This window comes from Pleurodeles waltl, chromosome 5 (assembly GCF_031143425.1).
Source record: "Pleurodeles waltl isolate 20211129_DDA chromosome 5, aPleWal1.hap1.20221129, whole genome shotgun sequence".
Taxonomy (NCBI): domain Eukaryota; kingdom Metazoa; phylum Chordata; class Amphibia; order Caudata; family Salamandridae; genus Pleurodeles; species Pleurodeles waltl.
This window is the reverse complement of record NC_090444.1, coordinates 1,814,984,780-1,814,994,494: the sequence shown is the minus strand read 5'-3', so window position 1 is coordinate 1,814,994,494 and position 9,715 is coordinate 1,814,984,780. Positions and strand designations below refer to the sequence as shown.

General features: G+C 43.0%; 1 long non-coding RNA gene across 1 annotated transcript in view; it reads right to left on the bottom strand.

The window, feature by feature from the left end:
- Nucleotides 1-927: 927 nt before the first annotated feature.
- The window catches only part of LOC138296837 (uncharacterized), a 353,901-nt gene continuing 345,113 nt past the window's right edge, over nt 928-9,715 (bottom strand). The window contains exon 2 of the long non-coding RNA XR_011203908.1: nt 928-2,034. This is a non-coding gene — a long non-coding RNA (uncharacterized lncRNA). The remainder of the gene's footprint in view (nt 2,035-9,715) is intronic.

Sequence of the window (9,715 nt, the reverse complement as noted above, 5' to 3'; positions counted from 1 at the left end):
TGGGTAGAATGCCATCAGGGTGCCAGTATGGAGTTTTGTAGGCCATAGAGTAAAACTGGCATAATTGGCAACTTGACGTTACTCTTATAATGCAGAGTTCTGACCAAATTCTGCCAGTCATTGCATGGTGGAATTGTTTCCTGTGAACTGCCAGAAATGTGAGTGTGAGGAAGATCTGCATCCCCTGGCGCCATTTTCTAATGCGTGCATTTGCAGCCATCACGGTGAGAGGGCTGCTGTTTGAGTAGATTTGCTGCCACTCAAGAAGATTTTCTACTCGAGCAACAGCAAAATCAACTTGAGTGGCTGCACGTTCTTGCACACCACATGGTGTCGTTTGCGCTGGTTTGTAAGCGCTGCTGGGGCTACTGGTGCTAAATTGCAATGCAAGCATCCCAACACATGTACAAGGGTGCTGCGCTGCCGCGTGGCAGCAAGTTCTGCGCCAGCACAGGGGGAGAGGACAGAAATGCACCATATCGTGTACATAGGATGCATTTCTGCCCTTTCCAGTGGTGCAGGGTTGCGCAGCAAGTGCCTTGCCGCGCTACCCTGCGCCACGGGGCCTTGTATGTATGGCCCTGGGTCTTTTAGATGATGAAGGTGCCAAGGACGTTGTATATCACAATATAGTGTGGTTAATAATTCCCTGCCAAAATATCTTATCCACAGTGTCAACTTCCGACATCCCACCAAGGTAAGTATGCATAATTGAGTACAAATTTAGTATTCATGACTCCACATCTACTTACCTTAAAGATATGGTCAAAATCGATATTGTGGGTACGATATCTCAGCAGTTTGACATTGATCCCACGATATAGCGGTGCAAAACCATTACTGACACATAATGGGACATCGCTGTGAAGCATTGGGATGCTGGACGGATATCAACAGCAGGATAAGTTTAATTCTAAATACAAATAGTACTCTTGAAAGAAAACCTTTTAATGATGATTTAAATGGTCACAGATAGAAAAGGACGTCAATCAACTATGGCTACACTGGTGTTCTGGTACAAAAAAGATGTTTTACAGAGCTGGATTTTTTTTTAATAGGTTTTGGATAAAGCCAATCTAGTAGAAACATGGAAGGTTTTTTTCAAATTTAGGGTCACTCAATATGGTGCTACTTTCAAGAGACACGCATTATTAGGGTGTTCAGTTTACATTAATATTGGTGTACTTCACTAAAGTTGCATTTGGAGTTGATGGGTCTTCACAGATTTCTAGTATATTTAAACCTTAGATTTTTCCTTATTGTGCGTTCTTACAACCAATACTAAACTATAGTTTACTACGATCGTTTTTTTTACATTTCTAGATTTATATTCTTTGTCTAAACGTGTGCTATAACTATTATAAAAATGAAGTGTTTTGAAGTTGAAAAAAGAGCGGGGAGGGGGCATTGAAAGAACCTCCTTTGTAGGATGAGTGGCCGGTCAGATGTCAACACAGCTGCCAGCAAAACTACCCCCAGCCCCCACCAGGGCAAGGTGCATCTGGGTCTCTGGCACTTTTCCTTTGCTTATGGCCGCTGCTCTTCAGTTCTGGCTGTGAAAGCACAGAGCTGGATTGTACAACTCCCAGTGCAATCAAATTCTGCTAAGGAAACAGGATAAATGACCCGTTTAATATTTTACTGCTGGGCCCGACGCCTCTCCATCCTGGTAGCAACCAAACAAACAACAGACTGTCCCCCTTGTGTGCCTCTCAGGCCTCGCTCCCCTCTCTGAGCTGTTGGTGAATATTTGTGTGCTGTTTGGGTGTTCCGTGTCAGTGGTCCTTCTGCCCTGATTGAGGAGGGGAGTCTCCTGGTTGTGCAACCCAGATCCCAAAGGTAAGAGTCTGAATGAGGTGATTGAGGTGATGCGCACGAGTGGGAATGGAGTCAAGTGAACATAGTTCTCCACCCAGGTCAGCTTGTCACACCACATAAGCAGCTGGTGAGTTTCCTAGATGGCATACTGGTGCTCAGGTCTGATCCATGTTCTGCAGGTGGCCACGAAGCTCAATCTTCACCTCAAGGCGTATACTGGAAAGAGAAGAAGAAATAACTATTTTATTGTGAACTGCAAAAAAACAGAATGCACTCATAATCACATTTTAAGCCTATTTAAGATGTGAGACACATGAAACTAGAATGGGGACTGATCCAGAGGTATGCAAAGACAAAGATCCGAAGACCATAAGGGCACGCACTATGGGCCAGATTTACTAAAAAGTGTCACAGCGCGGTGCTGTACCAAAATTGGTAGCACCGCGCTGCGTCAATTTAGAAATGCAGGGATGCGCCATATTTTTTAGAATACGACGCACCCCTGTGTTTCCCCCTGCGCTGGCGCTAATTTGAGCTGCCTAGCGCCAACGCAAGCATCCTTGCACCATCGTGCAAGGATGTATGCGTTGAGGGGTTTGATTGTTTATGTGCGGGAAGGGTTCCCTTCCGGCGCATAAACAATCAAAATGGTGATTAGGCAGTTCTGTGTGTGCTATAGAATGCAGCACACACAGAAGTGCCAAAGCGTCATCTTGAAATGATTGTTTATGTGCAGGAAGGGACACCTTCTTGCACATAAACAATAATTTCTGCCATTTTGCTATTACTATGCATACTGCAGAATGCAGCACACATAGAAAAAGCAAAAAACGATGAGGAATAAAAGTATTCCCCCTGGGGTGGCGTGAGATTTTGGCACTACCTCGGGTTTACAAAACTCGTAAATCTGAAGCAGCATCAAAATGCAATGGGTGTTGCTGTGGCACGCTCACAGCAACACCCATTGCACTCCCCTTCCACGAAAAGTGTTGCGTGTCAAGGGGCCGTATTTACAAGGTGGCGTTAAGCCACAAAAAGTGGCTTAACGCCACCTTGTAAATATGGCACAGGGCTTTGCGCCACCGGAGCATCACAAAACGTGACTTTCCGTGGCAAAAGGGGCTCTTAAATATGCCCCTATATTTTACAGTATAAGGCGCCTAGATACCTGCCTGGGTAACAAGCCACACTATACAAATACCGAATGTTTGATTGATAAACTATCAGTAAAGCCCTTCAAATCACCCATTCAACAAACAATTTTTCAAGACAAATGACATAATATGTTCTCAAGCATAAAATGTGTTCTTATTATTGGCTCTAACGTCTGCCATGTTTACCAGGCAATCCCCCGCCCCCTTTACCTTGATTTAACCTTTTTTGGTGACATTTTCTTATTTCACTTTCTTCCATTGTGTAAACTTCTTTCATCTTTGTAAACTGGAAATGACACCAGAAAACTGCATAAGGTGCAGTGGTCACCTTACAACAGGCAAGTTAAATTGTGATCCACTTTCCATCAATTGAAAAATGCAAACTTCTATTTTTCATCTCTTCTGCTACTGTGGATCTATGCACTAGGCCTTGACTTCCTCTCACTTCCTGTTTTACAAGATTAAGGCAGTTTTCAAAACTTAAAACACCCTAAGATAGTAAAAATGCTTACAAAAGTATAACAATAAATTAACATGAAAGGTTATAGAGTGACAGCACCTGTGTACATTAAAAACAACAGCAAAAAACAAAGGGCCAGATTTACTATCATTAGAAGCAATGGAGCACAGCAAGACAACTTGCTGTGCTGTGCCAAATGGAGTGTGCACAAATGCACCATATTTACCAATAAATGGCGCATTCCTGCTCGCTCTCTGGCGCACTGAGTGCTGCCTAGCGCTGCGATGCAAGGGTGCCTGAGTTACAGGCTGCATGGCTTTTGTGCAGGAAGCTTCCTTCCTGCACAAAAACAATCAGCAGAAGCATTTTTCTCTTTCTATGTGTGCTCCAGAATGCAGCACAATTAGAAAGACGAGCTAACAAGCTAACATATTTCTCCTTGTTACGCCTCTGTTGGGATGCTGTAGCATTTTTGCGCATTCCCAGGCTTAATACCCTTACTAAATTTGGGAATGCACTAAAATTGATGAGTGGATGTGTCGGAATGCCCACACTCTTCTCATGGAACACCATCCCAAAGCAGAATAACACAAGGAAGCGGTTTGCCCTTCTAGATCAGGGGTCTTCAAACTGGGGGATGGCCCCCCTTTGGGGGGCCTCAAATGATCCCACGGGGGGAGCCAGGCTCTAGCCAAAATAAGTATCATGCTGATAACAGGGCTTTGTTTAAGCTGAAAACAATGAGCAGCAGTAAATTGCTTTGTAATGGGCCACTGCTGATATGTTTTGCCATTTATATCCACCTGGGAATGTGTGTCAGAAGGAAAGAGACTCCAAATGCTCTTGAAAACCCCCACCCCACCCCTAATAATCACACTGTGGACACTTTTACACCTGAGGTAAGGCCTGTCTGACCAGAAAAGTATGTTTGGTATTATGTATTTCATTGCATCTTCAAAACATAACTTAACTGTAGTGTTTAAATACCACTAGACATATTTAAACATTGCCAACTTATTCGATGAATTGTGAAAAATTCAGATGGGGGGCCCTCGGGGAGGGGGGGTGGGGAGGAGGGGTGGCTTTAAAAAGTTTGAAGACCACTGCTTCAGATTTACTGAGCCATGCAGAGACATGCTTGGTGACTTTGTTTGGCTTAGTAAATATCACTTAAGCCCTTGCATTGCCTTGCGTCCAGTTTTATCTGGTTAAAACTAAACCTTTGAGGAAGTCAAAACAACTATTTGGCCTTTTTCAAACAGGATTTGCCACTTCTAAACAATCCTTCTTTAGATGGAATGTCTCCTGCATAATCCTGAGTTACCAGACAGTCAACAAAGCCTTACTTGGGAAACCTAAAGCCCACTCCACAGGAAGTAGAGTGGCTACTGCTGCATTACATAGAAATATTCCAGTCTCTAAGATCTGCATAGCTGCAACTTGGAGGTCTGTTTGCAGCTTTACAAGACACGGTTGTCTTTTATTCAGAAGCAAGAGCAGATGCCAAAGTATCATACTTTGTCTCTTCATTGGCAGGTCTTTTTTTGGGGGAAGAGCTAGCTTTCTAGTCAGTGCTAACGATTATCACTTGAGATTCCCTGAGAGAGAAGGAAAGGTTTCTTACCTATACTTCTATTTCTCGCTCAGGAGAATCTCTATTGAACTCATGAGCCAGAGGTATAGCTACCAGTGGTGTAGCTGGTGCAATGCACTGGGGTCCAGAGGTGGGAATGCCCAACTACAACAACTCCTTGAGCACAGAGAGGGCACCTACTAACATAGCCACTGTAAGCCAGGGCGTGGGAGGTGCTGTATGACCCTCAAAATAACAATGCTGGAGCTCTGAAATTGAATGAGCATGAAAGATGTATTTAACTTTTGTTTTTATCTTGTCACATTTTTGTGCATTCAAAGGCAGAGGTCAAATGTCAGTCTAGTCTTCTGATAATTTGCTGTTTATTCTTCTAGCACTGACACAAGTGTTTACTTTTCTTTCTCTGACTGCAAAGTGTTGGGAATTTGTAAAGTGAACTATGTGACAATCTTGCAGGAGTGAAAGGAAAGGCTGTAGGAAGTTGTTTTCTTCTAATACTCAACAAAATATAAATACCTATAAATCAAAGGTATTTCAATATTTCAAAATAAATGAACAGTTAGCAAAGAGCAATTTAAGTATTTTTTTTCTAATTCTGAAGTGTGATGAAAACAAAGATTTTAATAGGAACAAAACAAATCAAGACCCTTTACTTGCTGATGTTCAAATGACTTATATTCGCTGGAACCAAATTTCCACACATTACCATTCGTGTGCTGTATAGTTTTATCAGTAAAACTGTATATCTGTGCAAATCTAATGGTCTTTTGCTGTCTGTAAATGACAGTGTTCCACCACACCATGCTTTAGTAAAATATATGTGACAGTGTGCTTCTAAATGCAACACCAGCTACAGCCTTACAGCTCTCCTGATGAATGGGCATGTCTCCTTTGCAAGACTTGTTCATTGTGTGATGCTTGGGTTTTTCAGAAATTCTATGGGTTCAGTGATGTAACAGTGGTGCTGAAGATTGTTCCAGCAACACTACCTGCAAGGGCCACAGACCTTGCTGTTAACTCCGTGCTGCTCCCTCATCTGTAGAAGCCAGGCTCAGAGCAGCAGAAATCACTGAAAACACCGGTGGGGTCAATGCAACGGTCTTATTGTGCACTCACTGAATGGCTGAGCAGTGTGCATGCTCACTTTTGTAAATGCAGAATGCATCATTCAGGCCTGGCTGCCTTCTGACAGCGGAGGTGAAAATATAAGTTATGCTGCTGCGTGGCTTCTGAAGAGACAGTCAGAGTAATGGTCGTCTTCAGTCTGACAGACGGAGGACAGACGATGGTGGTTGGTAAAGAACACAGACTTACATAGGACAGGGTGCTGGAACTGAGAAAATGAGTTATGTGATTGTGGTTGTTGTCATTTTATGCTAAATATGCTCATGCAATTTTAAAACAACTTCTAGGAGTAGGTAGTGAAGAATTCTCCCTTAAAAGAAACAGATGTAGAAACTGTTATCCTTCTGAGACCCATAGAAACCAGCCAGAATCTCAGAAAACAAGATGTTGCCCCCCCAGTGCAAGATACTGAGAGAAGAGGAACTTGAGTAACTGCTATACACAGTACTGTAACAGAGGTGGATGAGCCAACAAATTAACAGGGAATGCTGAGCCAAGGCAAGTCTTGGCTTTAAGACTTAAGAGCCCAGGCACAAGCTGAGTGATGACAACATCTGGCATGGAAATTTTGGGACAACTATTATATAACAATATGATACGTCTACAAAATTAAAAAAAGTATACTGCTTTAACAAGTGATTCACCTTTGCGCATCCAATTGTATCACTGCATTGAGAGTCATTTATTGAAAGTGATGGTTTTTTGGCATGAACATATAAATATTCATGCCCCCAATCCTCACCTACAATACCAAACAGCCTCCTGCAGGGCATGATGGGACACTGGAGCTCAGGGTTCCCTTAAAGGTGCAGTATTCCATTCTGATTGTTTCAACGCAGAAGGATGTGTAGTTACATTGCCATATCCATCCCTATCATTCACTTTAAAGGAAAGCAAAAAGACTAGGATTTGTGAAGGATCTTTCAAAAGGCCACTTTTTGCTTATTTTTAGAGATTTTTAAATACTGTATGTTTTTTCCATCCTTTAAAGTAAATTCATGGAATTAACAATATAGCCTTTCTTAAAGTTGCTAATTTTACATTTTTGTCAGATGTACCTCCCGGCTTTTTCGAAGTAGGCCAAATATACTGTAAAAATGTTACTTTGAAAGTGATCTGGGGTTCCCGCATGTGGATGGAACTATGCAGTGCTTATGATTTCAATGGAGATTCTCCTAAGAGAAAACTAGGATAAAAAATGGTCTCAAATTGCACACCAACTTTATGCAAATTAATTAAGATTTTGCAAACCAGATCAGTTTGCAAAATCACCTTTTAAAGTTACTATTTATGAGATAGGCTGCAAATTGTGACACACTCTGATTGGATGCCATCACAGGGATGGTGGCCTAATGGGGTCGGCAGGCCAGCATGTCTGTGATTCTATTTAAATAAAGTATTGATTTTTAAATACAGCCAGTTTTTGTTAAAGAAAACAGGGCTGCATTTAAAAAAGTGAATGGGTTACCACCTCTTTTGAGTAGCCGGTAACCTATCCATCATTTGTGAGTGAAATTGTGGTTGCAAACCATTGATACATAGTATTCCGAATCAGAATTTGGAAGGGACTCCTAAACACATCCCTTCCAAATTGCGATTTGGCATGGATTTCTAAACTCATTTTGCAATTTGGTAAGCGCTTACCAAATCGCATAGTGGGTTCAATACATACTAAAAAGATACTTAGCAGTCACAAACTGTGATTTAATGAACTGCAGGGTTTGTAACTGCTAATTAGCTTTGGCCATGGTCCTAATTTACAGTTTATGGACTGGTCTGGCCCAAACTCAATTAATTTGGTCCTGGAGGGATGATATCTGCCCAAATTACAACACACAGTTGCAATGTAAGATTCTGCTGTCAGGCCTCATGCTCTGTAAGAGAGTCCACATTACAGAACTCTAGAAGGCCCATATTGCCTCAAAGTTTGATCGAAACATGAGAAACTTCAATGAGCCTCAATGACTTCCAGTAAATATATGCATCAGATACCGATGCCTGGTTGTAGTGTGTGGTCCTATATCTTGGAGACACATCTGCAAGGGCTCAATAACCATCGAATGCACTCACGATCCAGTCTTTCCAAGTTAGCTTCCATCCACTCTGGATATACTCCCAACAGTTACACAGTTAAAAAGGTCCATATTTTCTTTAGCTTTTAAAACGTTTGGGGTGGTGCCAGAGAGCTACGAACCAAGTATGTTGGCCTCTGTAACACAGAGTGAAAAAGCAATGCAATCCATCCACATCGCCGTCCAAAAAAAAGACTGGTGCATGAGACAGAACTGCAAGCATTGGGCAAACAACCTGAACCTGATTACTGGCATCAGTGGTGGGTGGCGGCGAAATTAAAGAACGCTGGTACTAGGCTACCTGTGATGGCAAACAGGACCTGCAGCCTTGGCGGGGGAAATACACGGAGACTTGGTCAAGGTCCAAGACCTTTAGGGCCTAGTTAATGGAAGAACTCTGGAGTGTTGGGGCTTAAAGGCAGCGAGGAAGACAGCCATGGCCCTGGTTGAGAGCAGAGGTGTGACCCACACGCGGCACTGGGAGAGGGTGGACCGCGTATAAAGGCCTAAGAGTAAGAAGATAGGGGTGCGGAGAGGCTGCTCACACTTGGCGTGAAGGGCAAACCAGGGACTGCTGATCGAGAAGAATCACCTCAGTAGTTTTACTGAGGCCCAGGTTTGGCTGACCATTGAAACACCTCTGAATAACAGGAGGCCTCCGCCTTGGAATAGGGGAAAACACTGTGGAGGTGGACAAGACAAGCCTAGGCAGGTCTTGTACAAGGGATTAAGGGTACTGTGGTGTGGGGGAGCAATACATGATGTAAAAAGTACTGAGACTGAAACCCCAGCATTACAGAGAAGAGAGCTGGTGCTATCACGTGTTGTAAGAGAACACCCCACCTTGTTGCAGGTGACCCCACAAGGGAGTGTAACGAGTTCACTGTGAAATAAGGATAGCGGTTTGAAGTAAGGTAAGAGACTGAAGTGGCATATCTGGGTGGTGCACAGAATTGTTTAACTCCATACAGCATTGTGACTATTTAGAGCATAAAATAAGTGGCAGAGGTCCAAAGTGACACCCTAGAAAGGGAGCAAGAGGGCCCCACCCTGTGGCATTTGGGTCTGCGGCAATTCACTACCGAAGCTGACACTATGCTCCTCGCTTAATGAAGAAGTCAGTGGAAGGCGCTGACTCTACCATGGTGGAGCACAACAGCAAACAGGCCAAGTTGGTGTTCAGTTAGTAAAAGCTGTCTAGAGCTAATGAAGAGAATAAATGACCAGAAGTAGAAAAGAATTATACCATCGCCTCAGGCAGTGGCAAAGGCATGAAGCCTACCCTCCTTTATATGCAACAGAGCTTAAAGTCAATTGACTCAAAGATAGATGTACTGGCAATAAGAGTGGACATTATGAAAGATGGACTGGACAAATAAGCTAAAGGAATTGACATGATAGAGTGCCATATCTTAGATAACGAAGACAGATTGCCCACATCCACAAAAAATATAGGCCCTCATTATGAACTCAGCGGGAAAACCCGCTGAGT